We start from the raw sequence: 17985 nt of genomic DNA, 5'->3' as shown, positions 1-17985 counted from the left end.
TAGCTCTGGAAGTGCTAGGTCTGGCCTAGGAGGAAGACCAACTTCTTCTTCTCCTGCTTCTGCAGCAACCTTCCAGTCGGGTTGCTGCCTGGTTAAGATCTAGCTCCTAGCAGCTTCTGCAGTGAGGTAGCTTCTGACTGGCTCGCATGGCTTTCAAGTGCTTGGGTCCTGGAGCTAGCAGTAGCTACCTAGAATGCTAAAAGTGTTAAAAAAATTTCCACCATGCTTCAATGTGCATACAACCTTTCAGAATTCCTTCAGCTCTTTTGAGAATCGCTTTGAGACAGACTTTGTTAAACATCCATTCATAAAACACTGGAATTTTAAATGTATTGCTAAACTGCATCAATATTAGAATTGGTTGTATCAACACATCTTGCTCGACTCACCTGCTTGTAGGTGAAGATGTGGGTCGAGTTAGATCATAAAATTCATAGATTCCCATTCATTAAAAGAGAACATTAATTTCTGAGCAATTTCAAAGGCATGAGTTTGAGTTGCACACATTAATTTTTTTGCTCCATTTTAAGATGCACTGGAAAACCGAATGGAACTTTCTGCAACACTGGTTAGTTTGATTTTTATTTGTGGACAAAAAACTATTCTGTTTAGGTTAGTTATAATCTGACTCATGAGGGTACTTAAACCTCCATTCCTCTGCTTCTGTTACTTGATATCAATGTTGAGATTACTGAACATATCTAAAACTAATATAAAAATGACATCATAATTTTGCAGACAGTATCACTAAGGTTCCAGATAAGCATCCAGCATCCACACCCAGTCACATATAAAATAAGTGACTGGATGTGGCAATAAAATAGAATTAAGATAAAACTGAAATAACACGATAAAGATACAATTTATTATTATCATTATTTATTATTATATAATTATCATTATTGAATTATATTCATATTGAATTATATTTATATAATTTATATATTAAAGAATACAGAGCTGTCCTAAATCCGTTTCAGGTGTAGAAGTACAAAGTGACCTCTACAGTAAGTGTGTCATGCTTGGTACTCTTTTCAAAATGGTAGCAGAGATCCTTGCATTTTTATTAAACTGACATTATAGATATAACACTTTTCTGGTCTAGTTGACAGCATTTCTTAGCCTGTACAGTATTACAGGCTGCATTACGCACATTCACACATCGATAGATGCTTAAGAGGCAAGGACACTGGAACCACTGACCTTCCTAATGGCAGACAACTGCTCTTCCTCCTCAGCTACGGCCAACCATCAGCTACGGTCAACCAAGTATTGGACTTTTCCTCTTGCTTCTGCTTTTCTATATATTTAGGTGCAACTCTCTCAAGTCATTTGTGAATAGTTTGTTCATATTTGAGTGTCTCTTGCATGACAATAATGGGTATAACTCAACAGCTACATCTTCTAAACACAGACTTTTCTGCCTGTTAAAACAGCTAAACAGAACTTTTAATGGAAGTTGTCATCTGAAGCGGAGGTTATAGATATCATGTTCACTATTGATTGAAGGATATTTGGAGTCAACATCGGTCTTTAGTTTAAGATTAATTAACACATATTGCTAAACTTTTATGTAACTGAAGCTGTCAACATTATTGTCAACTTTAATATTATAATTCTGCAGGGCTCCATCACACATACATGAAAACATTGTGAAACATGAGCAGAGGAGGATTGTAGGGAAAAAAACTGCAGTCAATGAAATGCACTGTTCATTGATTCCTTCATCATAGTTCCCTTATTATTCTAAGTTTATTGTGTGTGCGAGAAACCTTGGGCGCATACACTAAGTTAATTAAATCATATCTAACTAATTGTGTTGTTTACAAATTCAGCTTTACAGCGGGGAGGATTAGATGATTCAGAGAGTGAAAGCTTGCTGTATTTTTTATCTATGCTCTGCTTGAACATTTGTTTTTGCAGCAGAGAACTACTCAGAAATGTTTTTACAAGTAATTTTATTACTAATACATTGTTAGATACTGTAAAACTTACATAATAGTATTGTATCAACATTATCTACTTACATGTACTTAATGTCTGTTTAATTTGGAGCTTTACTTCTGGTATATGTGCTGGAAAAGATGCCTCATATTTCATATTATGTGTTAGGGAAGTTCATGATGCAAGTCTCTTTGTTCTGACTGTTCTGATCTAAGCTCAAATGTTCAAATCTAACTTATGTATGCACAATTGTGTGCTTGATTAATGTAGTTTAGAGAAATAACAAAAGGAGCTGGTATGGTGCTGGACTGATAAACTGCAAGGGTAAGAGTGGTAGAATAGCAAGACTCTGCAGTATTAAACCAAGGACAGTTTCTGTTTGGGATTTTTAGATCGCATGCTAGCATAGTTACAGGAAATCAGGCCATGAATACCAAGAGTCCCTGTAACAAACGCCCACACTGTTGACCTATACCTAGCCCATCCTTAAACTATGTTGTCAGTTGTTTGTGTTCATATCTTGCCACCCCAATCCTCTGATCAATTCTCCACTGTCATTTTTCATGTCACCTTTTCACTATGTTTTGAAGCTCTACACTTTCACAATTTCAAAGAAAAATAACATAATTATTCAATAAAATAGATTAAAAAAACATCTTAAACTATCCAACAGTCAAATTACTAAAGTATTTTGTAAAACTCTTTCAGGGCAGGGATTTTTATATTAAACAAGCAGCAAAGGAGTGAAGATAAACACATAACACATTACCTGTACCTAACTAAATGATAATCTTTAGTAGGTATAGGTATTTCTAAGAAATTGTTTATGCCTCGGCATTAAAAAGTACTCGGTTAGGTTCAGGTGTTAAAAAGTGAGGGTTAGGCACTGAAAATGTGTGGCATATCATGACTTTTTGGTCTTTAAATGGACACTATCTCTCCTGTATGAGTATATTTATGATATTTTAATTGATCACCCTGACTAAAGCTTTTCTCACACTGATAAGTACCAAAAATCTGTTTATTACATTGTTTTTTTATTTTTAACTTTTTTAAAATGATTATGACAAATACATAATTCCAGGTGATTCAACTGAATTGACATAGTTAACAGAACTCTGTTACGTCAGGCACTGTTTATTAAAATGAAAAACACTTTATGTTAATCAACAAAACCATTTTAGTTCATATAGTATTATTTTCTTATATTCTAAATTGCTTTGCTATAACAGTGATACTGATGCAGTTTTCTTTTCTATGGTTTACATGTTGAAATCCAGATTTTTACATATTTTAAAGATATGCTTTTTCGCAAGTATAACATTTATAATGATGAAAAAAAGCTTTAAGAAATAGTGTTTGTGCTACTACAAGACATTAGTAACACAGCAGGTTTCAGCTACACAGGTCAGGGCACGATGACATATAGCTGCTATTGTAGTACACTGATTTGACATTGTAAATGTATTCATAGTTCTCATTCCATCTTACACAACAAGATTCCAGTTTGAACTTAAACTGCTGAGAGGAGGATAAATGGGCTCTCTAACTGTTAGCTTGTAATTAAATGAAAGAAATCATTAACATACATTGGCTATGTTTTAGTTCTGAGTTTCTTGATTACAGAACTAATTTCATTATTAGGCATGTAAAAATATGATAAATTATTCTGTTTTTTGGATGATTTTGCATGTTAATTTATTCAAATGTATTCTCTCTGTCTGTAATCTTGTAGCCTCACACACTTTCTAGTTAGTCCTACCTGTGTATACCCATCTCCAGTTGCCCTTCATTGAAGGATATAGGGAAAATAGCTTCTCTCCTCCTCTAGCTGATAAGCACACCCAGAAGCAGGTAGGCCTCCTGAGACCACACAGCTTTTCTCTATAACACATAAACAATTGTCTGTCCTGCAGAAGGTCAGTGAGAGAGAGATCTTCATGTTCCAGCTTCAGGATGCAGGAGACACGACCACCTGACATTACAGACCACTCAGCTGCACAAATTAAAGACGTAAATTATATATGATCCAGTTTGCAGACAGCAAATTTTTCCTTGTTTAGCGTCATACATGTTCAAGGTGTATGATGAAAGGATGTTGACTTGTTAAGTCAAACATATGGCTGAAGAAATGAGGTAGAGCTGCAGATTGCCTCAGGAGTTTCCAGACACTGTGGTATCCCTCTACATTTCACAAGCCAATATTTGCTGCATGTATTGGCTTCGGTAAATACTGCAGTCATCACTCACTGCTCATACCAGAGTCTCAGAATAGGCCTCTCAACCAGCTGTACAGTATGAAATGTGCTGTGTACAAGTAATGACAAAAAAAAAAAACAAGCCAGGCAGGTGGTAATAAAGATTTTCTTTCTGCTGAGATGCTTCCTATCCTCCCTTTCCCTCACCCTTAATTTATTCCCTGAGGTGCTATGAGTGATTTTGTCTGTTCTCTCCCTTATATCAAACATCGCAGACTATTAGCTCTCAATAATCATTTGCTGCAGCCCAGGACACAATGATTTCCCATGACACATAAAACTGCAATAACGTCAACTCGGTTTCAGAAATAATATTGCCAACATTTTCTTTTTATGTGTCTCCCCCGGCTGGAGAAAATGTGTTTCGCCCACTCTCATATTGAAAGAAGAGACTGCACAAACCATTAAGTTTCAAAAGTTGCAACAATCTAGTTTTTGCACATCTCTCCAACAGTCAAGTTCAAAAAAGAGGAAAGATATTCAACATGCTGAGTGAGACAGCTGAATTGTACTGTATAAGGTATTCAGAAGTCCTCTCACCCTGGATAATAATGATTACATTTACATGCACAGCAATGCTCAAATATTGACCACATTAAGACCTTAATCTCAATTGTCATGTTAACAGCATTTAATCAACTGAACCAGAATAAGGTCATATTTGAAGTAAACAATAATTGAATTGACCTATGTGAAGTGTGGTGTTGTTGTGTTATAGACATTTATACAACTAAATCACACTATTTTGTCTTACTGGAGTTTTTGAAGCATTTTGCCATCTTTATGATGAATACTCCAGTGCTGCATTCTTTAAAAGTTGTAAACTGGAAATTCCTTTCTTCTAGTTGGGAAAAAATCAAAGAAAACATCACCAAGAGGCTGGAATTTGTTTGGAACTTGGGTAAGGTTTTGTCAACCTCAATTTCTGAGTTTTACATAATTCCTCAGAAAGGCAGCCCACTTGTTATTATAATAGTCTAATAAAATATTGGACAAAGCACTTTTAACTCATTCCTTTATAAATCTAGGTGAATTATTAACTGGTGATTAGAAAGAGTTGTAAATAGCAAAGCAACAAAAGTCATATTTATTTTTTGAATGTGGCTTCCTGTCAAAAATTATCGTATTCTGAGTTCAAAATCCGTGATAAGAGGGGGTCATTTTACATTCCTTCTGATACAAACTGTGAACCCACTATGGTTTGTAATCAAATTAAAGTTATATTAAGTTATATTGATAGTCAGGGTGAGATGGGTCCAGGAAAATAAAAGACAATAAGCAATGGAAGACAAATTTCATAGAATGTCTTACATTCTATGAAGGTTTTACATAAGCTTTTATTCCACTAACCTATCAAGTGATTGTACGTCGATTCACACAAGCATGTACTTGTACATTACTTTCAGAGGGACATATTGCAGATTGTACCTCACTGCAGTTATTTGACAGCCATTAGTTAAAAGAAGAAAAAAAAAAGACACACAAGGTGCTTACATGCTGCACTGATGGCTTGTAACCTCACAAAAAACAGTCATTGACAAACTTTCCCTCTGAGCGACCCAGACTGTTTCAATAGTGTACAAGTTCCCAGAGACTAGAATGCTCATATTTATCTTACTATGAAAACCTCAACAATTAACTACTTAGCTGTAAAATTCAACAATACATTAAACAGCAATGCTGTCCACTATAATAAAAACATTAAATAGTGATTAGTTGAAGTGCTGATGATATTTCTGTCGAACTTTAAAAGGAGAGTTCAACATTTTTTCTTCCTATAAGTCACTTTTCCACTTATTTTGGTATGAGTTGTCTGAAAAAAGTAGTTTCTTAAGCATGGAAACTTTTGTTTACCTACATTTTCACCTTTGCTTCAGTAGATGGCGCACAAGAGCATTTTTTGTGTCCCTCAGTTTTCAAGGCAAAGCAAATACTTAATCTTCCTGCAGGTCATCAGTGCAGTTGCTGCTGAGACTGTTATTGCTCTTTTGCAACTCACTTTGTTTTATTAGCCAGTGGAATAAATTGGGTTACTCCAAGATAAATCTTCACTGAGTATGTTTCTTATTAAAGGACATTGTGATCATGTTTGACTAATTTCAGGATCTGTCCTAATCTTTATGAGGATCAAGGCAGAAGATGGTCAACTATTGTTGATGTTAAAGCTTAACTATCTCACCAAAATGAGGTTTCAAATTGTACACCATTATCAGGGAGTGAGATCCCATTACCTCCATGGAGATATGTTGCACTCGTGCATTTTGATAGTACTCCCACATAATAGAGAAAGTAAAAAAGCACCAAAATGCTATCTAGGCTTGAGGCAGGTAAACCATATTACATTTCTATTTCAAAGAAAATCTCACTACTGGGTCTAGTTTCACTGGCAGGCGGGTCCAGCGATTTAACCAGAGTTGATCACAGAGGACAAGAAGCTTCACAAAGCTGCAGCTCATGTTGCCCTATGTCAGCATCGTTCAAGAGAAAATAAAGGCATCCTCCACTCCACCGTCAAATTCCTGCAGTAACCTCAGTAGGATACTTCAGCTTGTGAGGAATGAAGGTGGAGGAGGAGGTGAAAGCTGAACATTCATTAGTGAGTCAGCCTTAAAGCATGTGTAGACCTCTGCCTGAGCTCAATGGTAAAAAACTAAAACTGCTTATCCTCACTTCACAGTAGCTTACCATGAAGCAGGTCTGCCATGTGTTGAGAAAGTGGATATTTATGACTGAGGTTACCTTATGGAAGTTTCTATATGAGATATTTGATCAATTTCTCCTTTACTACACACTAAAGCCAACTGTAAATTGCATTAAGGCCTTTAAATAATGTACTCAAAGATGACTAAATGAGATATGTATAGTTCCCAGAAAACTCAATATTTGTCCTTACATACAACCTTTAATCCAACTTTCTTTTTATGCCTGTGCCAGTTTGCACAGGTACTCGCACTGGAGATTGCGAAAGTGCGAAACATGCTCCAGCCTGTCAGAATTCCAGTTCTGCAGAAACACCGCTGGAAAATTCCTACAGAAAAGATGGGGTGGAGAATTTTGGAGAAAAATTAGACTGACTAAATGCATGCTTCAAATGCGTCTGTAACTGGGAAATAAATCCATCATTGTTTAGTCATTTCACATCAGCTTTATTAAGAGAAAATCTGTGAAGACTTGCTGCAGGTCATGATATTGTGCAAAACTGTCCCTGACTAAGAGGGTTTCCTCATACTGCAGATATTCAAATGCCTTGACTCTACAGTGCATCTTAGAGCTGACCAGATACAGTCCCATTAATTCTGGGATACACAACAATTGAATTAAAAAGGCCATGGGATGAATATTTATCACAGACTTGACAGCTTTGCTTTCAATCAAATCCCAAACCCAGAACACTATTCTTAGCCACATGTAAAGTAGGAGGTATTTATTCTGGCTACACATACTTCAGCATGAGAAATAGCAGCTTGCAGAGTTATACATCTGCTGTCCTTCTTGCCCTCTCCTCATCTGGACAGCTTGGCTTATGAGGAGGAAGCTGCATTAGACGCTGATACATAATTTAGTTTCACCACTGTGCTATCCAACCTTTGCTACCAAATAAATATGTAAAGCCAGCAGCTGTGGTTCTTATTCTTAAAGTTAAAACTCATTCTGCTGCTTATATTCTATTCAGATAAGTGAAGCTGGGAAATGACCAAAGCCAGATTACAAACTCCCAATTTAGTCCAAATGATTTCTAGAAATGGAATCACGTAGGAATTCTCTCTGGGCTAAATATTAACCGCCGTCTCTGTGTGTTTGTCATTCAGGACAATGCTAATCTTTTAAACAACTATTAAACTTTAATATCATTCATTCAATATCTTTGCAGTTGATAGAACATTTTAAAACAGTTCAGTTCTGCTTTTACTTACTCCACTCAAACTGAATGCAGTTCAAATCTAGTGAAATGTGGGTAAAGAATGAAGATAGAAAAGATTATAAATATATCAGCATCAACATGTAAAAACATAAAATCGTGCTTACCACACCTGCAATAAGAGCCTCTAATCTACATTCTTTCAGAGAACAAGGACTATAATTTCTCATGAGAACCATCACGACAAGACACGCCTCATGACCAAACAAAACAGTAAGTCCTGTAACAAACACTTTATTATTACTAGATACGTTCCTATACTTTTGTTTAAAAGTACATGAAAGCTTTTCTAAACTTTACACACTCTCTGATGACACAGTAATAGCAAATGACAAAATCCTATTTTGGCAGAGTTGCCATTTTCCATCATACACATGCGTAGAAAATGTCAATGTGACCTAAATCTTAGTGAATGAGCTAGCTGTTTGTGTTCAAAGTCTGCCTGTGGGTGCTGATGCAGAAACCATGAATTCACCCTCAGCTGTGGGCTGTAAAAAGAAACAATGAGCTGAAAGACACTGGCAGCATTGTGCATGTTCACGTTTTACAAGAAGTATCTGAAAGTTTAGTTCAAACGGATAAAATTAACTAGTTTGTGTTCATAGTTCACCTTTTGGAATTCTAACCTCAGTTTACCCTCCCAAAATAAATTAGCCGACATTTTCTATGAGTTCATGGTTCATATAGAGTACATAGAGCTATGGATCACTGAAACATGAGCACTTTTCAATTCATCATCACAGTCATTATTAAAAATTTGTTCAAATGGGCCTTTTTCAGTTAGAAATATCATGGAAAATATGAACATCCTTTATGCATGTGCTGATTTGAATGTGTTCATGCACAACACTGCACTGTGGGGTGCTGAAATTCCACTCTGAATATAATTCTCTGAGGGTTTGTCACAAGAGAGAGCCCCTTTCATGCTATACTTATTATCTGCAGATTGATAACAGGAGTTTTTAAAATTGTATTTGCCTGACATATTTTAAATATGATAGTTCAGACTTATTCTGCTGTTCTGTTACATTTTAGAGGATTTGCGCAAAGTTGAAGAACGTGAACAAGGCTTTTCCTTTATTTAAAGGAGGATTCAAATGAATAATTTGTTTTTGCTTATGGCAGTACCTTCCCACACAAAATCAAAATCAGCTTTCTTATGCTGTTTTTAGCATGTCTAGGCAGATTTTCTTTAAATGCAATCACACCTTCTAAAACAAGCCGATTACCCTCTCCCATTGCATGGAGCAGCAGGTTTATCATCAGTGCTCTGTCTGCCAAACAGTGGTTCAGTATGCCTGTGCCTCCAAGAGAACAGGTGGGTCACTAGACAGCATGAAAGGATGGCATTACACTGTATCCTTAAGGCCGGGTTTATAAAACTCTTTTGACTGGGCTGCGGATGTCAGCACCACATAGGGGGACAAAGATAAGCCTCCACCTGTCTTGACTACATATAAAGAAAAAAAAAAAGAACAAAACAGAAAAAAATGTCATTGCAGTTGTTGACATTGTACAGTTGATGAACAAGACTGTCCTCCCCCCATGGCTCATGGTTGAAAACTCTTCTAGTTGCGCCTTGCAACCACTCTTCCCCTTATACAGACTTTGTGGCTTATACAGACTTTAATACTCACATGCGGTATATTTCCCTCACGCTGCTTGTAGGGGTGGTGATTCACAGGCAGCATTATGAGTTGTATTTAAGGGCGTGAACAAATCATACATGTGATCGTTCCAGTTGGAGGATTTATTGCACTAAATATGTGTTTGAAAAAAGTGATATGTGCCCATTTTTCTTGCATTTTTCTCTCAGCATCCTCAGTGCTCCCTCAGAAATGGAAAACCAATAACAGGTGCCACAAATATAGAAAAAGTTCATTGAGCATGACAAAACGAATGAAGACATATACAATACAAATACGATATAACAAATATGAGGTTATGAAATGATCCGTTTGAAAAAAAGTGTTTATTGGTTTTGTATTCATGTATAAATGCTGGCATGTCAACTAAAAGCTGTAAAATAAATTTCTTATTGAGGCATTTTATCACAATGTCATTCTGCAATTTACATTTTAATTTAACCAAAAGGGTGATTTTTTTCATAGAAACTGATGAAAAAATTATGCTTCTCCACTGTAGTAGCATGATTAATAAGGTTTAGAAAATAAATAAAGAGCTGAAAAAGATTACAAGAATGAAATGTTTCCACTGACTGATGAAGCATCCTCTCTTTTTTATTGGCTTGGCATCAAAATTTGGTGTCATATGATTCTGCTGGCTTACTTTGGATAATCCTGTCACCCTTTAACTTTGTTGGAGACAGTTCCATACCACCTGCTTTACATTTTAATTACAGTAGCCATCCAGGTCCATCAATCCTGACGGGATTATATGCTTCAGAGAGAAAGTATTGTTTCTGTTCATTTATTGCACCTGCACCTGGCTTTTACCAAAATATTTTTCCCCATTTAATCAACTCCAGTTATTGTCAAATGTTTTTGCGTCACGCATAATGTCCTCAAATTGGGAAGTCAGTGGTTTGATTTCCAACTTGTGTTTCCTGAGTTTGTGCAATTGCATGACAAATAAGTGTATGGAAAAGATTAGATTAGATTAGATTAGATTTCCTTTATTGTCCCGCAATGGGGAAATTCACACATTACAGCAGCAAGCAAGAGACAAAAAGAGGAAAGACAACAGAGACATAGCAGGTAATACCACCAGTATCAGCAGTTGTACATGGGCTCGTAAAGATAAAAATTGGCTGGATGGATGTGTGTAAAGAGATGAATGTTGCTGGTATTGTAAAGTGCTCTAATTGATCAACAAAACCAAGGAAGTCTTATATAAATACAATTCAATTACCATTTGCAATTTTCTTTTCTCTAACCAACCATTCATTAAGTTCTGTATTTACAAAACATGACACAATAGGTATGTCTAGGTCATTAGCATTGCTGGTTTACTAGCTTACGACTTAGTGGTAACATGGGTTATACTACGGCCCAAAGAAAGGGGCATGTTTTGGAAATTTATAGAATAGCAGTGTTGAAGACTAGAATATAAAAAGTGCCAAAGCAAAAATTCTGACGTACTACTCCACCTTCATTTTATTCAGAAGTTAGCACTTAAACACAGCTAAACTTACCATTATAATTATCCGTGTTACTTATGTGACACTGATTTTCTCTGCAGAAAATGATATGTTGTAAAGTCCTCTGCCCTGCTGTTACTAGCTGTTACTGAAGCTAGACTAGTTCAACTAGTTCAACTAGTTTCCACCTCGAGTGAGACAGATTTTAAACAAAAACGTTTAAAGAAAGAATAGACAAAGTTCACTATTGAGCGTGGGCATGAATCATTTGTGGCTTGACTATGTGCACAGCATAGAGCCAATATATCATTGAAACACGTCGAGGCAGAACTTAGTGAGGGGTTTTGACTCTTTGTAAACATAACCATTCATATATCTAAGACTAATGCCATATTTATGCATGAACACCGGAGATGTTCGGGAGAATGTTTGCACAATTTGATCTTGACTTTCTCTATAGATGTTTGCAAATGGACATCACAGCAGGAGACTTTCTGCTGGTCATGCGAGAGAGGGTGCAGGGGGAACTAGAGTGTGCAAGAAGCAGCATGTGATGCAGAAATTAAGCAATGGAAGTCACTTTTTTACAGACAAATTGAGAATAGGCTCCTTGTTGGGTTGATATGAATACTACATGGATGTGTGCGTATCTGCAATAGTGAGGAGTGAAAAGTCGCATATAGCTCAGCAGAAAGGACAGACTCTCACCAGTACACACACGTGCTCCCTTGTGCAGTGACAGTAAATGCTCTGGAATATATACATGTTCATGAGACATGTTCATACATTGTCTCACTCGCTGATGTTCTGGAGATTTCGCAAGGGGGCTGGGTGGATAATCACTGAAAAAAGTTTGGAGCAAACATTGTGGACATTTGTGTTCCCACGTGCCACCACTCTGGAACATCTCTAGTTCATTTCAGGACTCCAGCGCATTTTTTGAAAGCAGCTTAAGACATGTATTACTGATGATTACAGGAGTTAATGTGATTCTTGTTTTTCCATCTTAACATATGATAACCCATAACAACATTTGCTCATATATTTTTCTGATGCTTTACATATAGCACCACTGTCTGCTGTTTTGCCAGGGCATTTTAACAAATCTAAATGTTCTGTATGGCTTCACAACCACAATCTAAATCTTTGCAGAGACATGTTTTAATTCCAGGTAATTATGAGCTACAACTCCATTTTATCTATCAGTATAGTTATTTATCTTGCACAGAAATGAGTACATAAGCTACCATTTTGCACAGCAAATCCTGCCAGTATAACAGGTCGGTTGAAATTTCAACAAAATTGCACAAGTACTTTTGATCACAGAAGGGTCATTACCAGTTATTGTGGCACAGAAACAAGTTGCACCACTGGTTCACTATCCATTACGAAAACTTTTTGAGTAGTATAATTCAGCTGGAAGGATAAGAAAAAGAACAAAGACTTGGGAAAATGCACTTAATTGCTTTCTTGACAGGTTATTACGTGAAAGGATCTATATGGCTCTCATGTCTGTAGTGTTGCCATTTTTGTGAACTGCAGATCACTGTTGGTCACATAACTGTAACAATGTCTTTGCAGCAGTGTTTAGATCTCACACACACCAGCACACTCTCTTGTTGTCTGAGAAAAGAAATTGCAGCTATTTTCTCCCACATCAACAGAATACATCTGAAGTTGAAAACTTGAAAACTCTTGTGCCTAACTATAATTCTGAAGATTAAAATTGCTCACATGCCCACAAAACCTGAAGACGTATAATAAGAAGTAATTTTTTTGCTTATTTTTTATTACAAAAAGGCAGTTAACTCTGGTCAGTTTGAGGTCTGGAGTACCAAGAATATTTCGAGATGCGCTGACAGAATTCCTTGATAAGCTATAGTTGTAGTTATAGTTGCACAAATATGATCTTCATAGAGGTCCCTACAGTGGTAAATCATCCCAGAAAATTTCCAAAAATATGTATTTAGAAACTAGTATTATTATTATTGAAGAATTTGATTGTTGCTCTCCAACTATTAAGCACGAGGGTGGATTATTCGGGTGTGGCAGCCAACAGCAAAGGAACAGGGAACATTTCACCATTAGAGGGAAGAATGAAGTTTATTAAATATCAGCAAAATCTGGAATCAAACATCATACAGTCTGTACAAAATGTATGTATGGGGTCTACAGCAAAAGTTCCACAAGCAAGATCTGTTTCCTCATTTCTGTTTCCTCATTTCTAAAGCCTCAACGTCTGGTGTTGAGGCTATGTTACTTCCAATTTTCCACTCTTTATTTTTTCTGGCCCAATCATCTCTTTGCCTGACATTTTTTGAGCCAATAACTTGTCTGATTCTCATTTATACCTCTCCTGTTCTGTCATTTCGCCTTCAGGGTGATTTTAATGCAACCCGCCTCCTGTCCATTGCTACCTCTTCCTAATTCCAGAGGAGCCTCATCTGAAGTATCTGTCACACCCTAGCTCTGCTCATACACCACCAGCATTTGAACTCTGGGGGGCCTATCTTATCCCATTCCTTCATTCATGGAGGTGATGCATCAGAGTTTAATTACCAAACAAAATTGTTTGAAATTCAACTCTTGTACCTCAATAAATTTAGTAACTCCTTTCAAATTATATCTGATATTGAAATGGCTGGAAATACATGTTGAAATCGACAAAACATTAAAAGATTTTTATGGTGTTTTTTCTTTGCATGGCATGGCTTGTCTTGACTCGACTCCTCTCTACTTCATTTTTCACTGCAGATAGTATCCTCTCAACATAGGTGGATCCGCTACTTATCATGGGGGAATCATGTGAAAATGTCGTGACAGCACAAAGAAATTCCCTGCATGTGTGTACAGTGGCCGTTGCATTATGTGTTTGTGACCAGCTCTGACTACAGGGGTGTTTGATATATTTCCAGCTGTGCACAACAGATATGTTGCAATATCAATATGATATGATATAACTGGAGTTGCAATATTAATGTTATTGTCTCTTATGTCTGAATTAGCAAAAATGCTTTTTTCGGTGTGTACACGGCTCAAGTGCTGCTGTAGAGATGTTAAAACCCCCAAATAACATGATTATCTTTAGCCAATCAGAGTGCAGTGCTTTCATTTCACTGTAGAATATCTACTTGGTGTCAACTTCAGAATAGGTAATACTAAAAAAAAAAAAAAAAAAAAAAAAAAAAGCAAGCTATTTGATAACAAGTACTACCTACAAGGGAAAATGAAAAAAATAACAAAAACAAAAAAGTTGAGTCTAATGCTCTTATCAGACATCAATTATGTAATATCAATGGCTAACATCAGTGTCATCAATCTGTTAAATGGATTCAGATATTGGTCACTTTTGTCACATCGCGGTGAGGTCATCTAGGTTTTATTTTGCTCGTCGTTTCCTGTTTTATTTTGAAGGATTAACTCTCCTCTCGTTTCAGGTCACTTGCTCTTCCTCATGTGTCACCAGTCTGATTGTCTTCCCTGATTCCTGATTGTTTGCACCTGTTCCCCACTTCCCTCCATGTGTACTTATAGTCAGCGTCTCCCTTTGTCCTGTGCCAGTGTGTTCGTTACCAGTCTTATGTTCGTGCGTTCATCCTTGCCTTTCCATAGTATTTCCAAGCTTTGTGTCACATCCACAGCGTTCTGCTTCTTTTCCCTCCAACAGAGTGGTTTTGATTTGTAAGTTTTGCCTCAAAGATTTAGCTTTCCTCTGCTACGTTTTCATAGGCTTTTGTTTCCTCCTTTCAGAGTGATTTCGATTTTGATTACCTTTCATAGTGCCTCCGTTTTTGCAGGAGTGATTATTGTTTGTCGTCGCCTCTTTAGTAAGAGAACTTTTGGATATTGATAAAGTTTAGTCTTTTTGTTTTCCTCCTAGAGTGGAGTGATTATTATTTTCATAATTTTTATAGTCACACTTTTTCCTCTTTATTTATTGGAAGAAGTGTGTTAGACATTTTCATAGCCTATTTATGTCTCTGTCCTGGAAAACAATAAGAAGTGAAAATAAAGAACTATTGAAAAGAAAACCCTGCATCTGTGTCCTGCCAGGTCGAGACAACTTTTGGGTGAACATAATATTCCATATAATGTAAAAATGTATTTCTGTTCTTTAGAGCTTATATTTGGGTGTCTGAAGTCACCAGCAAGTTAAAAACAAAACCCTAGCTTATTTGATTGATTGCCCCTTTGTTTGAAAGTTCCTCAGTCAAGGAACCGCTCTGATTTTCACTTCAAATTTACATCACTCGTCAGGTTCACTCCACTTCCTCTGCTAAGCCTTGACCTCTGAGCTCTGCCCACTTGCATCCATCCTGCTGGACTGATAAAGTCAGCTTTGCATGGAAATATTCTGTTGACAGCTGTACTGACGAGCTTGCATCCTACATCTATCCCCAGCCTTAGAGGATATAAGAGCCCAGTGAATAAACTAAGAGTAATGTTCCAGCAAATGTTCCAGACTGTCAACACTGTACTTGCAAAGAAACTGAGCCAGCGAGAGTTATGAATTTTAATTCTCAGTACCTGAACTTCAGAGGGGGGAAATGTAAGTATCTGAGAAATAATTTGTCTGGGTTCCTTCCTTTTTTTGTTTAGCACTTGACGTAACGCTAACGGCATAGGTAATGAAGATGATGTATGCCAACTTCTAAGTAGTTATTGCTATGTATTAGAAAACAGCTGTTAGCTGACCACAAAACAAAGTGCGATGCTTGCTAAAGAGGATATTACATCCATCCATCCATCAATATTCTATACCCGCTTAATCCAACTCAGGGTCAAGGGGGGCTGGAGCCTTGGGCGAGAGGCAGGGTACACCCTGGACAGGTCGCCGGTCCATGACAGGGCCACACAGAACCCATGCATGCACAGGGAGAACATGCAACAGCGCTAACCATCACACCACGGTGCAGCCTGAGGATTTTACAGGGTACTAAAATATTTTTTGCTGCTGTCATTTTTCTTTTTCTTGTTGTTTCGAAAAAGTCAAAGATGAGATTAAAAAATGACTAAATGGCTTTTTAAAATTGTAGTAAATGTCATCTTTAACTTTATAACTTTTGGAAATCTTTAACCTGCAGCTCAGAGCATATGGTCAAATAACCTTTGCAAAGAGACAATGGGTGCACCCAGTCACACCTTTTTCTTCTGCTTTTTTGTCTATGGATTAACTTTTGACTTTAAAGGTTGAGGAATCTAAAGTAGCCCAGAGTGACCCTTTTGGTCCGTTCGCACTATGTATTGACTTTCTGTGTCACAATGCACTCTGATGTTAGCTGAAGAAGACAGTAATCAATCCAGTGAAGGATCCAGAGTGCATGTGAAAACAGGATTTGGGAAAATCACCATGACTAACATCGCTTGATCATGCAAATTGTAATTCTTGTCTTGAGTTACAGCTGAATTGTGGAGAAACACTGAATCTTATTGTTAGACTTCAGTTATTTTTTTTTTTTAAATGGACCATAGAATTTAGCTTTTGATGTAGAACATGATTATACTGTATGATTACACAAACATAAGCACATATAGTGTTGCAGACTCACAAACACACATTTTAAATCACCATCAGACTTTAAGGAGTACAAAACTCCAACAGGGTGATATTTGACCCAGGCTCTCCATGTCTGGTCTATAGTGTGACCAGGTTAACTAATGGACTAGCAAATCAAAGGGGGTTGGTCATGTCTGTCTTACCTTTGTAAATAGATGAGCGTTGACCTCTCATCCCCTCCCACAAAAGCCATATACCCTCCCATTCAAAACAAAGCAGGACTAATCGACACCTCCAGCTAGCTGGAATTCCATGGTTTCTATAGAAGAGGAGGCTCATTGAAATACCAGACAAGTATTCTGAACAAAAAACAAGCCCAGACTCATTCACTGATACTGCTGCAACACACTGTTAGAAATACTGGGAGTCTTCAGGAAGCTATTGTATTTGTGGTCTAATTGTCTCAGTGTTGCTACAAATTCTGCAGTACATATTGAAATAATATTCTCATATTACAAAATCATAGTCATTGAAATTATGGGTTTTCAACTAGAAAAAAAACAGAAAGATCCAGTGTCTGTTGGATCCTGTGCTGAGGTAACGGCAATGACCAACCTTTCAAGCTCCAATAGTATTCAGATGAGGGAAAATGTTGCAGCAAAAGAGATGCATTTTCAATGATTCCCGCTGTGATGCCATCCCTCCACTGTTATTACTGAACGTTCCATGTCAGTGAGAGAAGTGTGTAAACACAGGGTACTGACAGACCCCCTGTCTCACACATGAATGGGAGAATTATCCAGCTTCCTCCTGCCCAGCAGATTAATTTCAGGCCACCAGTTTTTGAATGATGCACACAGTCTTCCATTTAAGAAATATTTATTCGATTACAATGTGCAGTCAGTGAGGAGTAAACGCAAGAGTAGATGGCATCTGACAGTGCCTGCCAAATATTTCTAATTGTCATCATCAAGTTCTAAACATTAATTCAAAATCCTACGTTAAACTGAATTGTGGAGTTGCCTTCATCACAGAAATTGATCTTTTCTTGATGCAAAAATTTGCAGAACTTAAGCCTACTTATAATGTCAATAAATACTGAGAAGAAGAAGAATTGGATCATGATAAGTAAGGTTAAAACACCACACTACAGATGCTGGAAGGCTACAGCCAGCGCAGAAAATCAGTTTTATGCATGGTGGATAAGAGGTGAATTGAAGGGCCAAGTTAATGATGGACCATGGCTGTCTAGGACTGTATGTGCACC

At 37.1% G+C, this 17985-nt stretch overlaps 1 long non-coding RNA gene across 1 annotated transcript in view; it reads right to left on the bottom strand.

Annotated features, from left to right (window-relative positions):
* The window catches only part of LOC140271444 (uncharacterized), a 32319-nt gene extending 15363 nt beyond the window's left edge, over window positions 1–16956 (bottom strand). The window contains exon 1 of the long non-coding RNA XR_011907847.1: window positions 16922–16956. This is a non-coding gene — a long non-coding RNA (uncharacterized lncRNA). The remainder of the gene's footprint in view (window positions 1–16921) is intronic.
* Window positions 16957–17985: the final 1029 nt, after the last annotated feature.

This window comes from Leuresthes tenuis, unplaced genomic scaffold (genome assembly GCF_036924035.1).
Source record: "Leuresthes tenuis unplaced genomic scaffold, fLeuTen1.0.hap1 SCAF_16, whole genome shotgun sequence".
Lineage (NCBI taxonomy): Eukaryota > Metazoa > Chordata > Actinopteri > Atheriniformes > Atherinopsidae > Leuresthes > Leuresthes tenuis.
The sequence above is the reverse complement of the archived record's forward strand: the minus strand, read 5'-3'. Positions and strand labels throughout refer to the sequence as shown.